Here is a 25,177-nt window from a genome sequence, read left to right as displayed (position 1 = left end):
AACATTACGTATTAGTAATAACAAACTAAATACACTAATTTAGCCAGTTGAACCTAAATATATTTCGTAAACCGAGCCCTAAATTGATTTTTTTCGTTGCATGTGATATTTTTTATCAAGTAACTTTTCTGGACGGGCAAATGCATGGTTAAAAGAGGCTGCCAACCTCTTTTTAAATAACAAAGAAAAAAAAAAGAAATTTGATTTTTTTAAGAGGAATGCAACCAAAGTAGTAGAAATATAACAAGCTAGTTAAGTTATCAATATGTTTTTTGTTTAAATATCAAAGAACATTTAAAATATGCTTATCTTTGATCAACTACCTCCAGAATCATTGGTATCCTTTGTTCCTTTAAACATTGAGACAATTTTATTCATTATTTGTTTTATGAGACTGTCTTTGCTGAAGATGGGTTGAAATAGTATGATGCGACTTATCATTTTATATAAATTCCAGGATATTTTGTTAACATTGGTGTTTGTATTCATTTTGTATTTCATTGTTTCCTATGTTGCTGTTTGTGTTTTAGGTATTAGTACAATATTATTCAATAGAACAAAATATATCACTCCTTACTATTAAATATTCGATTATAAACTTTTATTCACACTAAAAATAAATATTACCAACTGCCAAAAAAGGATTCATATATTTACATTCATCGAATATTTTAAAACGAAAGTTACACACATTAAATACATTTCATATTATTAACTTACAAAGTGATCATAGAACGATATTGCATTATTTTTGCAGGTTCATAAAAATTTCTAGAGTGTTTATAACTAATATAGAAAAATAATTGTCTTTTACATATTTCATACAAGATCAAGTTTACTTGTTACAATAATAAGTTTTAGAAGAATAAAAATAATATATTCCTCATAACGTTGTAATGTTTCACAAGTGTAAACTATGAACAAGGCAAACGTAAAGCATAAGCATGTTCTGTTACGCCACATTATGAGAATGTCAGCCATTTCAGAAAATTAGAGAGCGTTGTTCTCTATGTTCCCTAGTATTAAGATTAGTTTCATTTAAAACATTTACTTTAAAAGTTAAAATATAAATTTGTAATTGACTATGATTTAGGGGGTTTTCAGAGTAGATAGACCAAATTAGAATGAACTATAAATTAAATTGTTAAATTAAACCGTCAAGACATTTTAAGCTATCATAAATCTACCTTTCTTCCTTTAGAGGTAACTTTTTGAAAATATTTTGTGAAAATCCTTTTTCAATAATTTAACACCCTTTCGAATCCTTAAGTCTCAGACTAACAAAAGCACACACCAACAATGGACAATTTATTTCGACCACAGTTAATAGGAACTGATTGTAAAAGTTCAACAAATCGAGCCCCGGAATTGGTTTACATTTAATTTAACCAGCAATGTTTGTTCGATCAGGGCTGTCCGTACAAACATGTTAAACTACAACATTGTCACCTGATTCAAGTTTAATCATGTTGACGAGTGGCCAACACAATTACACCGGTTAACAACTTATTGACATTGTGCTGCAACAACAATGTCGCGGTTGTTGTTGTTTATCAATTGTTGTTAGACAATGTTTGAGGAGTCGATGGTTTAGAACTGTGAAAGGCTTTGGTGTTGTGGGTTTGCATCCCGATTCCGCAACTTAAGCTCAAGTCGATTGTTGGTAAAGCTACATATGTTTGTACACAGCTCACTTTGTACATTGATGGGTTCCCACACACAAGCTCAAAACATATTTGTACAGGTTTGTGCAATATTAATTTGATCCATCATATAAAGATAGATGTAAATGCCTCATTCATCGTTTGTGTAAATATCATATCAGGATGAAATCTTATTCCTTAAAGCACGGTAATTTTCGAGGCAAACCCGTACTTAATAACATTTATTCTTAAAAGCTAAATCTAGCTCACACTTAGCAAAGTAATAATTTTATTCTATCATGATTTCATGATGATTGACGTTAACAAAATTTGTTTGTAAACTTGAACAAATATGTGTATTTTATTTTTTACCCATTTAAAAAATAGTTCAACGATTTTTTAATCAACATTAGTTTTTTATTTAATTTGCTCAACACATAGGAGTATGATGTAACCAAGTGCATGTTGTGTTAACTTTAATAAAACCATAGTTTTATGTGTGAACCTTTATTTTGTATATCTTACGCATCATTAATAGTCACATCACAGCTGATGCTTGTTTAATATTCATGACAAGACAATCAAAGTCTCGAGTCCCATTGGTGGGAACAAATCAAGAGATTAACTACTGTGGAAAATTAAGAACCCACTCAGTTCCCTTTAAAGAAATAGTGACATTTGTGAAATGTGTATAACTTCAATGTATGATAGCTCTTGAAGAAGAATCAGAGGCCAATACTTTATCTAGATTTAATAATACGTTCTTATTATTATTTTTTGGTTTCATATCTGAATATGAAACAAATTCAATCCCATTTTATTTATTTCCCTGCAACACTTTAGATGTTATGACGAATTTATTTCTAGTGTGGACCGACTATGTTAACTGGTAAATTCAAACAGTAAATACCCTTTGCATTTTTAAATGCAATCACTAAACAAAATAAAAATTTTTCAGATATGAGATTAATCCGTATTCCCGTAGCATCTTTGGACTTTTCGATTAATTGTTGGTTTGAGTGAAGGATGATGTTTGTAAAATCAGAATTGTTTATTTCGATTTCTATACTTAATTGAATATTTTTATTTTTTATGATTTTTATACTTTGCACTATTTTACCTTAAACCATTTATTACAGGTTAACCTGAATAAAAACACCCAATCAGAATATACAAGTATACAAATAAAGCCAACATAATGAATGTTTTAATTCATTTCATGAAAACTGTTGACGAGGTGGAATGAAAAAGAGAACGCCAGCTGTTCAACAATAGAATGGGACGTGCTGAATGAATAGACACTGTGTAACTCAGCCTAGTTAATGAGACTGAACGATTCAATACTGTAACATCCGTGACAAAGTTGGAGCATTAGGAGTTAGTGGCAAACGTTTAATTTAGAAAAATGTTTGAATGTATCTATCTATATATATAAAAGGCAAAGCCCTCACTGACACACTCACTCACTCACTCACTCATCACTAATTCTCCCACTTCCCATTTACCTAGGAGGCTGAAATTTGGTACACTGACTCGTTAGACATTAAATAAGAAAACTAAGTTGTTTTTATTCTGATCGGACTCTCGGGCACCGCCCCAGTGGCTCTGGAGTTTCCTATGTTAACCTCATGAGTACTCATATTTTAATTGAATTGAATCTTAACATCTATTTCAATTAAACAAGTTGGTTCTGTTCTATGATGTTCAATAGCATTTAAGTTACAAGGATTACCAACAGGGTGCAGCCCTGTTATTTTTTCAAATTTATGACAACAGCTAATCTGCAACCAAAAGGTGAGTGAGCGTAGCGAACGAACTTCAACCTGGAGGCGAGTTAGCGTAGCGAACGAGCTAACCCGAAGGCAAGTGAGCGCAGCGAACGAGCCCCAACCTAAAGGTGAGTGAGCGTAGCGAACGAACTTCAACCAGGACGTGATTGAGCCATGGGAACGAGCTCACTTATGAAGTTAAACGGGGCAAAGCCCGCGGGTACAGCTAGTAAATAATAAAGACAATAGAGTAAAATGGGTAACTATGATTCAGCTTGGGAAACTTGGCTACAAAAGGTTTTATGAACGGATGTTAGATGTGACAACTGTGAGAATTGTGTCATGATGAAAGTTTAGACATTTTGTGACAACGGTTCAAAGAATAATTGGTAAGTGTTAAAATTATTACTGGAGTGTATAATCTTTTACTTTTAATTTTAGCGATACAATAAATTTATAGGACGAATATAGAATTGTACATTTGTTGTGATACTCCGTGCGAGCTTGACGAGTTCATGAAAGTTGTTCAGTGAATATTGTTTACCATCTGCTGCAAAGTGCTCTGAAAATATTATTTTGTGACTACTATTTTATAAAAGAATAATAAATGCTGTATCGTTACATGAGTGACAAATCATTTTTTGAAAACACTTTGCACTTTAACTATAATCATAGAAACTGTGACAAAACTTGTATTAACATTTTTATCCATAGTTGTCAAGTGTTTATACTTTTAAAATATCGCATACAATCTGGTAATGTCACGAATATTTCATGAATGAATGACAACCAACACAAGGATGACAACCGTTGAAATAGTGTGACGTGTGCAACAATGTTTGACGGTCAAAATTCATTTTTGAAAACATAATTTTAGTTTTGTTATGTTTGAACAAAAAAAACGTGTCAATCTTGTATTCTAAATGAGAAGATAAAACCTGGAGTGACAACAATATTGTACTAACTGATACGATTAATTATGTAGAGGTTACAAAGAATAGAATAAAGATAGCCTGTGAAGTGTACATAATATTTGTGTTTTTCTAACCCATTTATTGTAACTATTGATTAGTCCTTATTTTTTTCGATTTCTTCCAAGTATGTATGGGATATGGGATTAGGGTGAGAGAAAAACAATTTTTTTATTGTGGAAAAATGTTGATACAGTTAAAGAAGTAAGACTAAAAATTTGCATGGTTTTAGGTTTTACATTTTACGTTGTACAAATTCTTTAATCTTTAGTAACTTTATATATGACGGTTAATATATCGAAGAAAATAATATCTAAGAGGTACACAATGTTAATAACAAGGGCTATCTACATCAGTAATAAACGGTTATTAGGTTTACAGACTCTACAAAAGATAACACGAATTATTTAATTTACTGCTTTGGTTTCTTATGGGTGAAATTGATAGTATCGTCTTTAAAGTGGTTCTTTTTTAGCAACTTTCCACTCCCACTTTGTTTTTTTTTTTTGTTTTTTTTTTCAAGAAACACTTAAAAATATTAAGCACAATATACTGAAGTACTTCGATGGTAGAATATACCAAACCTACACAAACAACAGGTTTTACAGACGAGACAAATAACACGCCATTGTAATTCGTGAATGACATATTTCACACGACAATTACAAACTCACATTGTCCATTCTCTCAGTTTAAACAACGTCTACGTCAGCAAACTCCCGCGCTGACACAAAAACTGTTGTCAGCAAAATAAAACTTGTCACAACACGTTGAGCGCTTTTATAGTTGCATGTGAATATTTAAATTTTGCCACTATCGCTTGTAATACATCATTAGGTTACGTAGAATGTTTTCACTTTCTGTTAATAACATCTAGGAGTTAGTAACTGTTTAGTTGGTAGCTTATACTAACGATAGGCGTATTTTGTATATTTGTTGTGCGTTATATTATATTTCATTTTAACGAACTACGAAGTAGGATCCTTTACAAAGGCATACATTAACCATTATTAATTGAGTAGCCTGGTATTATTGAACTATTAACAGGTATCTTCTATACTAAAAATCTTTTGCAAAACTTATGACAGCTAGCCTGACCATACTATTGGACCTAATTACACGCCGTTGGTACTAAATTAAAGATATCTTCCTGTAGATGTACAGAATCCCTTTATAAAGAAAAATAGGCTCAAAAATAACCGCGAAAATTTTATTTTCATTTTTTTTTTTAATTAACACGAGCCTTATGGGTTGCCATGTTTGTGACGAAATAACAACAAAATATAAACAGTAAATCCAAATAAATGGAAGAAATACTTATCTCCACATGTTTTATTTACAGCTTGGGGTGGAAATAGAGAAGTTAGCACAATATATACGTTTGGTATAGTTTTCGACCACGGAGCGTGCTCTCGTGTTTAGTTAAAATATAAATCACAACAGGTTACATTTGATTATAGCAATCTCAATACTGTACTGTAGTTTGCGTATAAACTTTTGTTGCATCTGGTATAAATTGTTCTTTTATGAATAAGAACCTTAATTTCAATAAATTCTTAATTGTGTTTTTTTTTATTTCTACAATCATTCACCCTATGAAAATCTGCACGCTAGCACTTAATATGATTAAACTTACATATTTCAATAAAACATAAAGCACTTCAGTCTATGGATATGTTTTTAAAATAGCACATTATATTTTGGTAAAGATTAGTAATTAGAGTAGAAGGTGTGGTGCAAAAGTTTATTATAAAGGTACTATTCTTAACTTTTAGAACGAGCACCATTCTCCTTCCTACGTACATTTTAGAGTGGCGTCGAGTGAAGAGAACCGCTCCAAAGAGGATCCATATTCTGTCCCACTTGACTTTCACAACTACTCAAATGACTTTCTGTACACGTCATGTTTAAAAACCACCCATTTTTTATATATTTAAGAATTAGATGTGATTTTTATAGAAGACAATGATTCTGATAACTAAAATTATTTTTAGGGCTTTTAGAAGAATTATTCTCTAATAAAGCTTCACGAATGAGGACACTTACTTTTTGTAGATAAGTGTTTAAAAAAATGCCAATTGATGGTTAAATACACAAAATAACAGCCTGAACTCCCCAAACAGACTACTCTTGAGTTATTATCATGCCCTAAGAGCGTTATGACGGATCTTTGAAGAACTGAATTCAAACCAGTATAACAAAAGAATGCGGTTGTTTGGTTAATTATTTACGGAATTTCCATTTTATTACATTAACAACACGTGTCAAACTAATTTTCTATTATCTTGAGGTTTTAAAACTATCTAAGTCAAAATAAACCCTTTAAGTTGCACATTCTAAACCTAAGGTTATTTTTCTTAATAATGAGACAAAAGTCTCTTTGCATGTAAAAACGCCTAGAATTTTACTAATTTGCTATCAATTAGGCTATGCCAATATCCTACAAGTGACCAATTCAGAATATCTTTAACTTTGCATACAACCAAATATATTTCAATGCAATTCCCATGTGTAATAAAAGTAGCCCTACGAAGACAAACAAAAACACACGGCCAAGTTTCAATTTCGCTAAGTAAGCTATTTCAATATCGCCATTGTATTCCTAAAACACGCCGTTGACAATACGTCGACTCAGCTTTTTGTGTTCAGCGACATTTTTACTGTCAAACATAATAACACGTTTAGCAAAATTCAATATAATTCTTAATATAACAATATCAATCAGTAAACGATTTTAGCAGCCATTGTTTTTCAAAGTGTAAAATTATACTAGTAAATCGTCTATGATGAATTACGATGGTAAACATTTGATCAAAAGCATGTTTGTGACATTTTTATCAAAAATCAACACACTCGTTCAGAGGGAATCTGTCAAAATAAATTCTTCGAATCATAAAGATATAACGTTGAGATAGAATGTCATGACATTGACGTGGATATTTTGAAGGTCAAACCCTTTCCACACTGAAGTCATAGACCCTACTCACTAGGCTAGAAACACACCACAATTTACTGGTCATTTGATAAATTTGAATATTTTAGAGGAAGGCGTCTCCTTTCCTTACAACAGATTTCTTCTTACTTGGTTGTAATAAAGATTTCGAAGGCCACGTGAAGGTCCGTTGTTGTAGTTGTTTGTAACAAATAAATACTGTAACCATCTTCAAATTATCCGGTTTTGTCAGGCTACCACGGTTTTGGAACTTAAAGATTCATTTTCAAGCCAAAAATGTAGCGGTTGAAGTATGTCCCTGGGGTTATGAAAAGTCGTCACAAACACTTATGCGAACATGGAAACTTTTTAAACAATTAAGCAAATGAAATCGCTCGTATTGGACATGTAGTTGGCTGGCGTGGTATGTATAACAAATAAATGTCATTCGAAAACTACTAGTTTCTAAATGACGAAGATTAATCCTAAATAATATTTAAATTTTACTATACATAAGTATAGCAAACAGTTGAGTGAGAAGTTCTGTTATATTGTGGAATATCAACTAGATAGAAACTAACATTATTCACCAGACAATATTCCAACTCAAATGGATCGTAACCGAACGTGCCAATCCATCAAATGACATTGGATAAACTCATCCGAGCCCGGATTGTATTGGATTGCAGTTAAAAATATTGTGAGCCAATTAGAGAACAAGTTTTATAAACTGTCATTTGTATACCACTTATAACTGCGTTGGATTTACCTTGGACTGATTCATGAATTGTATCGAATAAACTTATTTTATGATTTTTGTTTATGTGCAGATGATTAGTTTTCTAATACTTAATTATTCTGTATATTGAAACAACACTATCAAAAAGGAGCTATTTTGTTGCTAAAAAGTTTCTAATCCTTTTATTTGACAAAAAAAGATATGAAATTACTTCTCCCCTTATAGAAAACACACTATTTGAGATTTTACAGTAAAATAACATACATAAATCATTCTACCGTGAGTTTAGAATTAATCGTTGGAACTCTACGAAACAATAAATAAGAGATACGGATATACATTTCACATTAAAACCTTTCTCTGTCAGTTCAATCTAAAATGATTACAATACGTATACTAGCCACCATATACAAGCTCAACAAATATATAAAACAACCTTTAACTTTTAAATAATTTTTATCATTCCTTAATGAAACTTGTTGTTAAGAATGAGTTAAGAACTACCATTGACTATTATTAATAGTCAATGGAACTACCTAACACATCCTTCTATCGAAATTGTTTGGAAATTAATTAAATTGTTTTTTAATGTTTAGGTTGATGTAAATTTTTAATAACGCATTCTTAAGGGTCTTTGGTCTTTGTGCATCCTGTAACTAAATCATTCAAACAGGACTGGCATATTTGAATGGTTAAAAGCCTTTGTGGTTGGAGGGATTAGAACCCGGGTTTTGTAGGGCAGAAGTATGCGCTCAACCAACTAAACAGTAAAAACTACAAAATCAACCACACAACACATCAGTTTTAAGATTTTGTGAGCTACAACTTATGGTAACCAGCCTGTGCACCAAGCAGAAAATAGAACAAAACCAGCGTGTTCCCTAGGGTATGGTGGCTGGTGCATTAGTAAAGCATTCGTTATTTAGGCGGAGTGTACTCGTTTAGGGGAAACCTTCGCCGGATTTTTTAGAACCAAAATACTGTTTTCTTTTCAGTGTTTGCGTATTTTTACGGATTAAAATATTTCTTTTGGGTTTATACTATAGGCTTGAATATGTTCAATGTGAATATTGAAATGTATTTGACAATAAATTTCTATTTTGTGCAAACGTCAGTTTTTACGTAGAACCATAGATAAAACATAGTTCCTTTTCCCTAGTAGATTTCCAATCCTTATGGAATAGCTGAAGCCAATTTTATTGTTAGTTCTGTCCGGTTTTCTGTAGATGTCGTGTTTTGTTTACAATTTGTTTGTATTATTTTAGGGTTCGTTTCTCATTATTTGTGCCTCACTGTTTGGTTATATAGCTAGTGAACAAGTTATTGTTTATGATTAGATAGTTTTATTTTGGTAAACAAGGTTTTAAATTACTTAAATAGCAAGAAACGAATTGAAAACAAAACACGACTCTACAGTACACCGGACAGAACTAACAGTAAAATTGGCTTCAGCTGTTCCATAATATGGGAAATCTACTAAGGAGTTATGTTTTATCTGTAAGAACTAACATGTACTAATATTTGCCCTATGTAGTTGTATTACTCAAATCAACCTTTTAAGGTTTAAAATATATCAGTGGAAAAATTTTACTAAAAGAAACTTAAAATTTTATTTCATGTACAAAAACTGTAAATCTGAGTAAACCACTAACGCCTCGTACTTTTATCCCAACAAAATGTTTTCAAATGCAGTAACTGAAGAGAGAAACTATATTGGTTACTATAATATCACAGCCTTAATTGGGTCACTTTAATTATATTTCTTATTGAGTCGATCAATCTTTTCTCCGCTCCACAGTTTTTATCATTCGTTGCTATATTTGTTTCTTTACTTCCACTAGAGTTAATCCCTTTTCTTAAATATTATTTCGCCAATTTGGCCAATTAAAATACATTTTTAAAAACCTTCCCCTGATATCATTTATACTTAAAGAATTACTCTCCTTTTTCACATTCATTTCAGCTTTATTTTCACAATAGTCTGTATAGCCTTAAGTATTTAAATTATATCCGTTACGTTTTTCAAATTTAAAAACATTTGTAACTGTAGTGTTTTTGGGTTCTGAGCCTATTCTAATTGGTTCCTAATTGGTGCTTCTATAGCGTGGGGGTACTTTAAAAAGTACCACTTTAGTGTTACCATTGACTGGTGTTACATAATGCAACTTAATAAATATTAATAACTAGTTATTTTCCGTACTAAATATCAAACACTGTTCACAGATATTTAAACCAAGAGCACTAAATGCTACTCAGCAAAGTCTGCCTACATAATGTCACGCTAAGTATAAGATATGACGATTCCTAAGCTTACCAGTAACAAGGATTTAAGTGGGCCATTACACTGAAAATTACTTTCATCTGCAGCACGGTAAAGTCTTTGAATAAAACCGTTACTAAAAGCTCTGCAAGATTCCAAAGTGGTATATTTAAAAAATATGTAAAATGAAAATACTAAACAATCACAAACTGGATGAATGTATAGATTACCTAACAACTCGTGAAGAAAATTGCAATTTACTTTAAAGAAAAGCTTATTCATTTTGAAAAATCGAGACTTTATATCTATGTGTAATATAAGCACAGAATATTTACTTGGGGTCCAAATTTGTATTTTACAAATTGAATTTTCTGTTATACCTATGCAGTATATTTCATTTTTGTTGAGTAAATTACAAACAAATTTGGTAATACTAGTTGGTCTGCCCGTGCTTCGCTACGGGGTGAGAATGCAGAAAAGAATAATTCGGTTTTACTTTAAGATACTATAATATAATATACTATGAGAAACAGTTACAACATACTTACCAGGAAACATATAGGCAAAAGCTGAATCCTGCTTATTGATTATTTAAATTAAGATCTCTTAATTACAGTACTATCATTTTATATAGTGTATAGCATTTAAAATATATGCAACGGTTTCATGGACCACATGGTACCAAAAAACAATTCTCCTTGTAAACAAATGAAATTAAATAGCAGAACAGCATTTCTGACAACAGCTGTAGTTTCATAACAATAGTTAACCAACTTCTTCATTGGCATGTTGGTAAACTAATATTAAGTACGGTGAATAAGAATAAGTAACATTACAACTCAAGACATCACAAGTATTGATTGGGGATGTAATACTAGTTGTATCAGAAACTTTACCTAGTTTGTTAAGAAGTTTTCTAAGAAAAGAAACTACTTGGATAGCGTTTCGCTAAGTTACTAGGTAGTAACAAATTTAACAACACTATCCTACAAGTTCCAGGTCAAAAACCATCCGGTGTGCTTTTCTTCTTTGAACTATGTTAAGGGTTGAAGTCTGGTAATAAATATTGAGCTTAACTTGTTTTACATAGAAATAAATACTTTGATATTAGAGAATATATAGGATCAGCATAAATGATAAAATATTGTTGGTTAAATTTTTCGTAATTAGAAAAATGCACCATTTGGGTTTCGGTTAGAAAAATCTAAATGACACTTTGAGAAATTTTACAAGGAATCTACAAGAAAGTCAGCTAGGCATTATTAGGCTAAATTAAGTCAAGTTAAGTTTTTTATTTAGATTAAGCTAATTTGCAACAACTATGAAATAGCCAACGACATCTTATGGAGGATTGGATTGGCAGTTAACTTTTTAGTTATTCGTTAAATTTCACAGTTCTCAAAATATAAACTCCATTATAAGTTTTTTATTGCTTACACGATATCCTCTAAAATATTCTAAATTTATAATTAAATCGTTTTTGTCTAAAAGGAAATCGTATGGTCGTGTTAGGTTAGGTTGCATAATGCTTGTGTGAACAAAGCTACAAACTACTGAATAATAATAGTTCAATTCGAGCAAAAAACTATATTCATCTTTGTAAAGCTCTTTTTTTCATTGAATTGTACTATATTCCACTCAATACAGAAAACCAAACCTATGCGGTCAAGAAAATGAAAGATTATTAGCTGCAACCGCCATATTAATAAAAAATAAAAAGATATTTCACTCCTTAACTCTATGAAAGATGGTTTTATTGATACCATTTAAAGTGACAAACTAATCATAGAGTTTGTATTATTGATTGCGTCAAGATTAATTGACCTATTCCAAACTATGAACTGATAAACAACAACACGATGTTTTGCCTTTAAGATATATTACTCTGTATCAAATCGTGGGTAGCTAATATATTAAACCTTGCTTCATTTATTTATTTTTCTGTATCGACACAATTTTCCTAAAAGTGAGTAAAACCAACATTAGTGATAACTTAGTATTCATTACTAACCAAGTGGTTAAATTTGAAGTTTTAATCCTAAGCTACTCAACAATACGCTTTAACATCAATAATCAATCATTAATTTAGTTGGGGTGAAGACGCCACCTAAGTGCGTATTTTAACCGAAATACGAGTGAAGTATGAGTGTAGAATGGAGTGAGATCATCTGTAAAGCTTTGTTACTGACTAAGATCAGCTGTTTCATCAGTCATTGTAATTTATTCCAATGATCAGAAACAGCTGGGTCCAGTTCCATCAGAGTTTTATTTAATACCATACCTAATTGTACTGTCGATACAATCTATATTGTCAAGACAATAAAGTATTTATTTATTTAAACTCTACAGACTTTTCTCAGGATCGAACTGGCGACCTTTTGATTTTAGGCGAGCACTTAAACCCCTCAGCTACCCAGCAATTGACATAAACTGGGACAGCTGTACCTAAAAATAACACTACGAAAGGATTAGACATCTTGTCATTGTCAACCTACCGTTTTTTTTCTATTGTTAACTTGTTTTCAAACTTCGTTACCTACATGTTTTTTTTTATCTAGTAACAGAAGACACAAACTCATGTTTGATAGACATAAAATATTAATTACTGTATTACTAAGATTACTTGACATGCCTAGCGATAAATTAGGTGCAACAAGACGACATCCCATCTATATGGATCAGCTGTCGCCAATTTTTTACTAAAAAAGAATGTAGTTGTGTGAGCCAGTCACAGATTGCGCTAGTGTCTAACACTCTATTTTGTACCTTATTTTTTGTTACTGACATATTTGCTGGGTCACAACAGTTGCTCATAATAAGTCGTTCCATCAGTTTGACTTGGTAAATACCATCGTGTAATCGGCAGAAATCTAATTTAGATCAGCGCAATCTGTAGGTGGCTCACATCAAATAAGACAAATTTTATTAACAACCTGGCTACAACTTTAAGATGGGGATGGAATGTCTAGGTGCAACTTAACTATAGTTTTACAACATCAGCACTAGATCAACTGCTAAATTAATCCAGCGTCTTTAACTTTGTGAAAACGTTACAGCCTTTTGTCAAACAAGATCAAGTAATTTATCTGTGTTTAGTAATAAAAGAGCGATCAAGCAATTTAACGAAAACGCTTCCTTTGAATTGAAACACTGTAGGATAAAGATCACTGTCACTCAGAATAAAGGGAATTTCACAAAAAAAGGTTAAAGTAAATGGGGAAATAATATGAGTTACACAAGTAAACTACTGAAATATTGTGGTAATGTTTTCATATTTTCCAAAGTTACCCCAGCGAGTATAATACCTAGCACTTTGCTAAGCCGCAGGTTTTTCCAAACTAAGCTTATTAACTGGTAACTTGACAACTAAGTGGTTTACTTATAACTTTTAATACGATTTGCACCTCTTACCAACGTTAAGAAATTACATATTTCGTTTTTGTTTTCACTGTTGGGTTTTGGGAGGAATATACATAACATGGTTCTCTATATAGTATTTTATATTGCATTCATAGTGTTTTAATTGTCTGTGAAGACAAGTTTTTAGTGTTTGCCTTCAAGTCTCGAGGTTGCTGGTTCAATTACGAGAGGAATTTGTTCTCAATGAATTTGTCTATAGATTATTAACTATGATACTTAACTAATGGTTGACGTTTAAGTGCCTAAACCTGGGTTCGGAGTTGGACTGATATCTTATGAAGCTAAAAACGTCACCTCCTTAAAAAAACGCCATTAAAATCAAATGGTTTGTTTATTGCATGTTTTGATTTAATGTAAGTAAGTTGAATACTAAATTCATTTGAATAAAACGACCCGTTGTTTAATTTCGTAACAGAATATTTTATAAGTGTATCATGGATTTCCAACAAACGTTTTTATTAATTACTTTAGGCTTTAATTACATGTAAAAAACGTATTTTTGAGAGAAAATAATATAAATAGAAAGGATCTACCATACAAAATGTACAAAACATAATAAAGATAAAGCTCAGAATCGTGACATTTAAAAAATTATAATAATTAAAACCTAGCTGGAAAATATTTATATTTTTTAAGTGATAACATAACAATTTACGTTGTGCAAGTAACAAATCTCTGATATCCTATAATATCTCAATAGGCAAGCAGTTTCTTGAAAACCTTTTTCCCAGCTTGTGTGCGCAAAGAAAATCTTAGCATTCTTTGTAACATAGATATTTGCCAGACGATTTGCAGAATTCCTATATAAATTTAAATAGCCTCAGAAATAAGAAAATAGGTCAAGTTTTCGACCACAGGGCTACCTCTACTCTAAATTAATACGTAATGTAAAAAGTTTTTGATTTACCTTAATTTTTTTACAAAAAAAAACGCAAAAGAAAACAGAAAAAGAAAATCCAGATCTATTTGTGTGTTACAGCAAAGCTCTGGCAAAGTGTTAAATATTTCCCGCCAAACGAGGGAGAGTTGCCGCCTAAATAACGAGGGTTTAACTAATTCACAAGTTACCAAACCCCGGGGTGTTACAAGGCTTTGTTAACATTTTCTACTCCAAACTCTGTCCACAGATTGGCTACAATAGTTCATAACCTTACAGTTACAGACAGGTGTATATCTTTACCAATAGACGATCAATTCCTCTTTGAACTTACGTTTAAATCGTTGTAAATTTAAGTTAGCGCAAAGCTCATCTCGTAAACTAGTAACTAAATGTTTCAATGTTTAACGCAGGGAAGTTGTTGTAAAATAAATTACTTTAAATAATATAAAGTATGCTATGTATGGTAATTAAATTAATGTGTGATTGAAACTACTGTCCACAATCATGTTTTAAATGTTAGATTGGAAGGTAATGCAAACATATAAACTGTAATTAAATAAAGTGCTATGATAGTGTTAACAGATAACCTACTTGTATAAATAAATACAAACATTACATAAAGTTCAAACATAGCTATATAAGCTCGAATGAAATGCATTATTTTGACCCCGTTGCAAAGCACGGCTATAGTGGTTAGTCTTTAATATATTTATTTTCTAAAACTCTTAAATACATTATTCTCTAAGAGCATATAATTGACGAAAATATATTTTAATTACTAGGAGCAAAAGTGGCTCTTTTTGGTATGCAATCGTGTTTTACAAACGAGGCGCAGCCAAGCTTGGAAATACGATTAGGTACCAAAAAGACACTTTCGCTCCGTGTGATGAACTTATTTTCATCATATTGTGGAAATAACCTTCTCGTAATAATCGTTACAAAATTAGACCACATAATTTTCGGTTATGCAAACTTATCAATGTTTACATTTCTGTTGTTTACAAACACAACTTTAAACATCGTGAATTAGCAACATTTTATAATGTGCAATAAAAAAAATAAATAAAGGCTAGCGAACCGAAAAATGTACCAATGTTTTTTCCGCCCCTATTTGAAGTTACCCGAAAACGGTGATTTTTTTTTTGGACGATTTAGGAACCTAAAAACGGCTGTTTTCCGGACAGTATGATGAAAACTACTATTCTTCACAAAACATATCTTAAAGAAAACAAATTGCAAAAAATTACCTCTATCTCAGTAACAAGAAATAAGGTAGAGAATTATACAGGGTGAATAAAAAGGCAAGACCCCCCCCTTTAATATTTTTCCCGTTAAATATACAGAGATATCCTTTTGGTGGTCGTGCAATCTTAGCAGGAAGTTTCATTTTATGATTTTGAAATTTTTGAGTGTCCCCCAAAAGGGGGGATTTGGGGGGTAACTCAAATATTTTAAATGTAAACCCCCTTCAAGTTACACCTCATTTTGAAGTGTTTACAAAAACTTAAAGAATGGTGAAAACTAGAGGTTGCTATCTCTTTTCTATCCAAAATGGTAGCTCGTCAAATGTTGTAGAAAATCAATGGTAAAATTGGTTCGTAATAGTAATATTGGTACCATTTTGGTTAGAAAAGAGATAGCGACCTCTAGTTTTCACCATTCTTTAAGTTTTTGTAAAGACTTCAAAACAAAGTATCAAAAATGGGGGTTTACGTTAAAAAATTTTGAGTGCCCCCTAAAAGGGGGGATTTGGGGGGCAACTAAAATGTTTTCAATGAAAACCCCCATCAAGTGACACCTTATTTTGAAGAGGTTACAAAAACATAAAGAATGGTGAAAACCAAAGTTCGCTGTCTCTTCTCTATCCAAAATGGTAGCCAATATTGTCATTATGAACCAATTTTACCATTGATTTTCTACAACATTTGACGGGCTACCATTTTGGATAGAGAAGAGATAGCAACCTCTAGTTTTCACAATTCTTTAAGTTTTTGTAAACACTTCAAAATGAGGTGTCACTTGAAGGGGGTTTACATTCAAAATATTTGAATTACCCCCCAGATCCCCCCTTTTGGGGGGACACTAAAAGATTTCAAAATCATAAAATGAAACTTCCTGCTAAGCTTGCACGACCACCAAAAGGATATCTCTGTATATTTACTTGGAAAAATATTATAGGGGGGGGGGGGTCTTGACTTTTTATTCACCCTGTATTTTAGACACCAGCGTGATCCATGACTGGCTCACTATTCTAAGTTATTTTAATCAAAAATTTGTGACAGCTGGATCCATATAGATGGAATCTCTACTTCAGTAAACAAAAGTGAACGACGCTCTATAAAACGTTTGAAAATACCACTTTTCCTTAACATTGACAAATTCATTTAATGTTAATTTTAATTTTTGAAGAATACAGTATTTTATTAAATACGTTTGCTGAAACCTTAAACAAATGAGGATGAATAACTGGCTTAAAGAGCTTTGTAAATTATTATTACTAATGGATAGTAAATCAGACTTACAGAACGCTATGCCTAACAGAACCGTTGTTAATAACCTTTATGGCAACCTGCTAGTGTTGTTGCTACCAGTATTACTCTAAACTAAATGGTTTAGTGCAACACGAAAAAGATTTATACTATTTCATCCAGATAATTTAGAATAATACGTTTGGTTGTAGTATACTACATTCAAACATAATTAAAAGTTTGTTACTTTGATTAGCAAAAGTATCATTGTAATTTGTTGATGTAATTAATGACTGTAGGCTAAAACTTTTTGTAATCTTTAGTTGTTTTGCAATTTTCCTCAGATAACTTTAAGCTCCCTTGACAATTAAAATACTATTGCCCAAACAAGACAAATACTATAAAAGTATCCGAAACAGCAATAAAAAGTAGTTCTAAAAAACTTAAATCAATTTTCACACGCTAAATTCCCTTCAAAAACCTTGTTTTATTCGAAATATATTTTGTGTAACGTTGTTAGCGCTCACAACTGCCGCTAGTGACGTCATAATTGTGATGAAAAACTGTAAATGAAACTCCTCTCGACACCTGCGCTCAGAGAAATGAGCTTAATTAAGAGACATTTTTCCTATTTCTTACAGGAAAAGTTAATTACAATTTTTTAAAGTTTGAAAGAAAATTAAAATACATTTGTTGGCCTTTCCGTAATAATACGCTCATATCGTACATTCGTAATTCTTTCTCAAATATTAACCGATAAAAAGAAAATATAAATCAACTATATTTTTTATACATCTACCGCTACGAATTGACCAATAATTTTTTTTTACCAATACCATTCTAGCTTGGGTAATCTATTTTTTCGATTCCTAATTAGGTGAACAACATGACATATTCTCCAGACTTCTGGCTTTCGACACTATCACTTAGCCACAAAATATTTTTGTTTGGCTAGATTCGAACCTGGGACTTCATGACAAAAGTCCTGAGCAATAACTACCAGCTGCACCAACTACGTATTAACTTATATATTCCTAAATGATATTTGTAATAGAATTAGATTAATTCTAGAGAGTTTATAAAGCACTCACTTGTAATTTGTAACAAAACTTTTTCGCGAAACATTTTACCGTGTAAAAGGCTCAACAGCCTTACCAACGGATTCCAGCATTTTATCCAAAATCCATAGTTAACATTTAGACACACATAAAGTCCCCTAATACTGTAAAGGTAATGAATTCAGTTTAAGAGCGTGATCGTACCTAATCTAAGACTACGACCTTTACTGTTTTGATTAAAATGCAAATGCTATTGAAAGTCATAAGCGAGTCGTTCAACAGTTTAGTTGACTATCAACTTCTTGAGGGAACGTTTATAGAGTTCCTGTTTGATTATTACAGATTTAATTAAATTTTGCTGAGATTATGATATTGTTCTGATATTTTCATATGTTACTATAAACTCGTAACCTATACGTATCTCCTGAAGGTAATGAATTGTGAGTTTTGAAAACTAGAATGTCTCACTTTTAAACATCCTACTAGGTATATTTGGATTCTAAATGTCTTAGTCCTTTAGTTGAATTTGTTTAACCGATTGGGAACAAAACTATTTATTTTTTTACTTTTAGAACAATATTTTGTATAACCTAAAACCCAAAAAGGCAGAATTAGCTATTAGACTTCCATTCCTCAGGATATATCTTACTTAAGAATACATTGCAGTGCGATAGTTTTGCAAAAATACTATTTTTAATTCATAAATAAAAATATATATTTAACAAGAAACAAACATTTTGTTTTAATATTGTATACATTTAGTTGTTGGATTTTATATTGTTTAGTGGTTTTTAGTTTTGACTATTTAGATAGGTACTTAATATTATTTGATAGATGATTTACCAAGGCCTATTACTCCAAGTAACACCAATGTAAAAGAAAGATTAAGGGTATTACACTGGTTAAGCGCATCATCTGATCCTATATAAGCGAGGGTCGTATTAATAACGTCCGAACTTCTACGGGATATTACACTGGCCCAACAACCCATCATAATTGCATAATTCCATGGAGTAACAACCGCATTATTAGGCTATTCCCTTTCGCCATAGAGTACATTAGAGCTCTGTGTTATAAAAGCTGATAATCATCTATTGAAAGTGTTAGTATTTATTTGGTTGACATAAGAAACCATTTAATACTCTTAAGGTAAAAGTACGAAATACAAATAAAAGTTACTATCTTGTTGCGTTTCAGTCATCGATTGGATTTTCTTACTGTAAAACGTAACTAATCAGGTACGTGAGTTAGTTTTGAAAAGTTATAAGTCTTGCTTTTAAATGACTTTAAATGACTGAAATAGTAAAATCAAATTGTAAACAAAACACGACCTCTACAGTGCACCGGACAGAACTAACGATAAAACACGAGATCACAATGCCCCTGATAGCTATTAATGCACAAAATGCTACTATGACTTGCTTATTTAATTAATGAGCAATTAGTAAAGTTATTTTATCACCTTACACAGAATGGTAGCTATACAATATACGGTAGAGCATAAATGAACTGGTAAACTTAATTAGTAATTAGCCGCATAAGGGAGACTATCTTTTAATCAGATTTGCACACTGCATCTGTACACAAATTTGTAGATTAACATTCAATTTATGTACACAACTCACAATGATTGTAATATATTATAATAATTTAAATTTGCTTATATTTAAATATTAAAAACGTGGTTTCAATAACGTCATTGGGTTTGTTCTAACGCGAAACTCAATTAACCGAATGAAAACAGTGCACGGTGGATGACCAACATATAGGCATATTCCGCATATTCATGTCTTTGATTTTCCCTTGAACAAAACCTAGGACATTCAAAGCTGAAATGTTCGGTACACCAGCTTCTCAGAACAATATGCTGTATAGTGTATATAAAACTAAGTGATGCTTCACTTCCTAATTTCTGTAATGCAATGATAAAAGTGTGTACATTTCCTACTATAACAATTTACACGCAGGACAAAGCTTTGTATCATAAAGATAATTCAAAAAAACAGTAGCTATTTAATAAGGATACAAGTTTTAAATAATCTCTCCCTACGTTACCGTTTTTGACATCTAAAACCCGTTTACCTTTTTCAGAGGTAAAAATCGCCCAATTGCGAATGTAACCTGAAAGTCTCGTCCTTTGTATTCTTTGTGTCTGTCCTTTACTCAGTATTTCAAACGATCAGCTGTTCTGAGTTACATTTCAGCGAATTTCCCATATAGGGAATAAGCTATTACCGTAGTACTCATGGTAAGACCTGGACCCGGGACCGATTTACTTTTTCGTTTTGAGGTCCCTAGAGACCAAAAACACCATCCGTTCAAATTCATATGTATATATATAATTTTAATAAATAATTTTACTTGGGTACTAAGTTTATTAATGTTTAATCTTTATTTATATATTTATTTATATATGTGTCCGTTAGCGCGATAACTCGAGCAAAAATCATCCGATTTTGATGAAATTTGGTACAAATGTGTAAACCTACGTTTATTCGAACGAGTTCGCGAACTAGCATGATCGGACTATGGGAACAGGGGTTTATGGGAGTTTTATGGGGCAAAAATTGGTTTTTCCTATTTTTGACCCTAAAAACTTAAAATTTAGCATTTTCTTTCCAAGCCATTTTGTAGATCTTAAAAAAACAAATAATTTAGTATGTTGAAGCGTTATTATGCGCCTAATGGTTACGGAGAAAATTCCAAAAAACTGTAAATTTAAAATTCCCAAGTTATTCTTATGGAGAATAAGTAAACTGTTGTAGTTTGCTTGTTTATGATCATATTTTGATCAAATTTGGAAAATGCGTTCACTTCATACTAAACTATTAACATTTTACAAAAACATACCTTTTTACCCTCCCTGTTGCAGAAAACCTAAGTACTCGTTAAACTAATGTTATTTAAATAGGGAATAAATGTGATATTTTTAAGGAGACATTTTAGTGTAAATCCAATCAGGCAAATGGAATTTCGCTTGGTCTGCAGGTTTGCTGCGGCGGGGGTATTTAATATTGTATACTAAAAAACTTTTGCAAAACTTATGACAGCTAGCCTTACCATACTACTGGACCAAATTACACGCGTTTCGTACAAAACGAAAGATATTTCCTGTAGATGTGCAGAATCCCTTTAGAAATTAAAATTGGCTCAAAAATAAGCAGAAAAATTGAATTTAACATTTAAAAATTTAACATGGGCCCTATGGGTTGCCATGTTGGTGACGAATTAACATCAACATTTAAACAGAAAATCAAAACATTGCAGATTTGACATTGATTGAGGTTTATAAAACGTACAAGTATTTTTTGAATTAGAAATTGTAAACCAATTTAGCAATTTAAAAATACTTTTCCCTATTAATAATTTTAGAACTTTAGAAATAAAACAAAATATGCATATGCGACTATCAATAATGATTTTCAAATTAATTTGGTTTTTAGTTTAACGTTTAACAAAGCATTGACAAATAATCATTTTATGATCTTGGTACGAAACGATCTAACATGAAAGAGCCAATAAACTCTTTTAAAGGACAGTAAAATTACTATTTGCTTCAAGGTTTAGTCTCTTAACTAATTAACTTTTCCTACAGTTACCTAACAATGTACATGTTCTCTCACTGATTTGAGAAAGCAAAGTGGCCAATTCACTCATCAGTGAGACAATGTTAAAATTGTCTCACTCTGATTACTTTGTCTCACTCCAGATTTGCAACGTGAAGGCACGAAATAGTGAGCGCGTAACATGCAGAAAAGGTCGTATGCGCGTGAAATACGTTGGCAGCACTGGCTGTAAATCAGCTGGTCAGCTGTTGTACTGTTGTTTCATTAAATGTATTATTAAAAGTTCACTTCTGTGTAAAAATATGTCACGTTTCTTTACCAATGTATTTCACGCATTTTTTATGTGAATGGTAACTGTAGGAAAAATATAATGTGCAACTCGAGTGCAAAGTGCAATTGCCTCACTCGAGAAACCATTCCTCACTCGCTTTCGAGTGAGTCAATTGCCCACTTTGCTCACTAGTTGGACAATAGTCCCGAGGAAAACACAATATTAAGGTGACCTCATGAGTTAATATGAATGAAGATAAATACTAGAGAACATATCACTAACTAAATACACATTTAAACAAATCTAAATATTGTTGTTTACATTTTATATAGACCTGCATTAAAAATCCCAGTTTCAAAACTTGTTTGTACAACATAACTGTAACTACGCAACACAACCATAAATCTAATAATATTTCGAATTTTTTCAAGAAGAAAATAGGTTTAAGCACTGAAAAGCTTCTCAACAAGGTTTTGAAAGATATAATACATCTCGGATGCTTACAATACTAGTTTTAATGTGAATATCTGGATCCTAAATAACTTTCCAAGAATGTTTTAGAAAATATTCTGCCATTATGTATGATTCGTTTTACTCAACCTACCATAATTTAGCATGGTATTACGTACCTTAAAGTTAAAGGCTCTCAGGAAGTTATGGGGCCTCACAAGGTCCCATTATTAAGTGGAAAGAAGGTGTACCATATTCTGATAATTTGTACCATAATGTTACCATAGTTTGACACTCATACCATCATGTAACCACAATTTCTGTTTAGGTTGGCAATATGCAAAATCAGGCGATATTTCTAATAAAGCAGCTCATTGCTATTTCCCGTGACGTCATATCACGCCACCATCACACCACCTTTCCGAACAAGCCTAAATCCCCTCTCCTCACGTCAGTGTCAGTCCACACCATGTAATAGACCCGTCAACATCATACCCTTGCGGCCCTCTGAGTGTTATTTAAAATATAACAAGTGTATTTATTACAACACCCCATCCCTGACTCTAGACGTACAGTACGATGACGACGTACTGTACAGAAGGGACCTGCTTATTTAAAGTAAACAAAAGTGTTTTAATGCACCTAATCATACTAATTTTAGAATCAAACAAAAATATCAAAAAAGTCTATGCAGGTGACTATTTGAGTCCCGCGATTGAAAATGGCCTTTGGGAACTGAAAATCAATTTCTTAGCTTAAAACGAATGGACCTTTTGGTTTAATTAATATTTTACAGTATAACCTACAACAATTATGGTCTTTTAACTGACGGGCTTTACAAAAATATATGTAATACTGAGCGTATGATAAAGCCCTCACTTAATTTTGTAGAGTAGTTATTTTCGTGCGTTTCTTTTAAGAATTCCCACTCAAATATTTGTCTAGCTATATCAATTTTCATTTTTCCCAAAATTTTAAATAATGAAACTAATATAACACAAAGTATTTGACTGATCAAGAGTGGTAATTTTTGCGGAGTGTTTCATCAACATTTTTATCTTACATTGGGAAATATAGTTCGGAAATATAGAAATATAGTACGGTTATTTCAATTTATGTACCTTATCCATTCAAAAACGTTGAGAATCATCATTTCATTTCGTATTGAACATGTTGAGAGTGTTTCGATACAAAGACCGTGAAATCTGTTAACTTCTTTATTAATATTTCGTGGTTTGATTGATAACAAATGTACATCATAGAATTTTTTCATCCTACATCAAATATATTTGTTTGACTAAATGAATTTGTACAATATTAAATTCACGCAATGAGAACTTATAACAATCGAAATCAATACGCGACCTGTTCCACGACATATGTAAATATTTAAGAATAAACCCATGTTAGCATTTGCAACAACACGCACCCCACGTCTGTGTGTGTATTTTCACGTATATTTACGTGTTTGTGTGCGTGAGCGCGTAACCCAGTTTGTGACGCCTACGACACACCTTGCCCGGTATGTCAGTTATAGGTCAACCGTGCAAAACAAAACTGCATCCGTCATCGGAATGGTAAAATATTTTAAATTTATAAAAATACTTATACTTGTTGTTTATTTAAAAGTACTTGGGGTTTTGTGATTGATAAATTGGATATGTCTTTTGGAGTGGTGAACGTTTTTAAGGTTATGAACTAATGAACAAGTGTAAGGCGATACTAAAATTACTAGTTGGAAAAATAGTTTGGATTTTATGCTACGACCAACAAGTATATCCTTAAAATATTAAGTCCAATTCAATTTTTGACACCATCCATGCAAGGGGAAATTTACAAATAATTTAAACGCTTTCAACAACGATGGACACCACTTTGACGACACATTTTATCTCAGACGGTAAAAGATACAAGCAAATGGTGATAAATTACAATTTTACATTTTTTTCGTCAGCAAATACTCCAATAGTTAAAGCTCAACCCAGTGGTTTTAACTTAAGAGGGTGTACACAGTTTAACCGATATGAACGTTCCAACCCCTTCAAAATCATCCATTTAACTAAAATTAAAATGTTTAAACTTTACAAACTTATTTTTCAAGATAAACAAAATTTTCAACATACATCCTATCAAAAATAACCCAATATTACTTTCCACACAAATTTCTTTCCACTTTCCTGTCGTACCTCTAAAGACGACTTTGGCAAGTTTCTCCCCCTTGCACTTGGCCACCTGGAACTGCTTGAGCCGGAGGGTGAGCGACATTGTCACACTTGTCACTTGTCACTTGTCACACCGGCTGATTGTCACACCTGACGCACATGACACTTGTGGTACTACTGGCTACTAGTTGCTCTTCGTAGCTAAGCAACGCGCGAGCGGCGCAACGGCGACACGCAGTCTCTCTCTCTCCCCCCCCCTCTCTCTCTCTCTCTCTCTCTCACAACCCCCTACCATCGATCCTAGCCTACCCCACTGACGACCCAGGGCTTCCGTATTTGTTCAGGTATAAACAACGGTGTGTGAATCAACAATTTAGTTTGGAGTAAGAAATCAGGTGTAAAAAGAGAGTTGTCCTGAAAATGTGTTCTGTTGGAAATTACTCATTGATGACCCATGGGAAAGGGTTGTCCAATTTCAGATTCGTATTTTGAGCTCAAGAAGGAACACAATCCATTTGACTCACTCATATATTATTTGGTTGAAATTTTTCTTGAAAATTGTCATTACAGTAGAAAACTATTCCAGTC

The 25,177-nt window shown here is 32.1% G+C and overlaps 1 long non-coding RNA gene across 1 annotated transcript in view; it reads right to left on the bottom strand.

Moving 5' to 3' along the window:
* The window catches only part of LOC128995987 (uncharacterized), a 151,446-nt gene extending 126,741 nt beyond the window's left edge, over positions 1-24,705 (bottom strand). The window contains exon 1 of the long non-coding RNA XR_008491001.1: positions 24,614-24,705. This is a non-coding gene — a long non-coding RNA (uncharacterized LOC128995987). The remainder of the gene's footprint in view (positions 1-24,613) is intronic.
* Positions 24,706-25,177: the final 472 nt, after the last annotated feature.

The sequence above is a fragment of the Macrosteles quadrilineatus genome, unplaced genomic scaffold (assembly GCF_028750875.1).
Source record: "Macrosteles quadrilineatus isolate MER2022 unplaced genomic scaffold, UCM_ALF_1.0 Scaffold_5__1_contigs__length_97177068, whole genome shotgun sequence".
In the NCBI taxonomy this organism is placed as follows: Eukaryota; Metazoa; Arthropoda; class Insecta; order Hemiptera; family Cicadellidae; genus Macrosteles; species Macrosteles quadrilineatus.
Note: the sequence above shows the minus strand (reverse complement) of the source record. Positions and strands in the feature narration are given on the sequence as shown.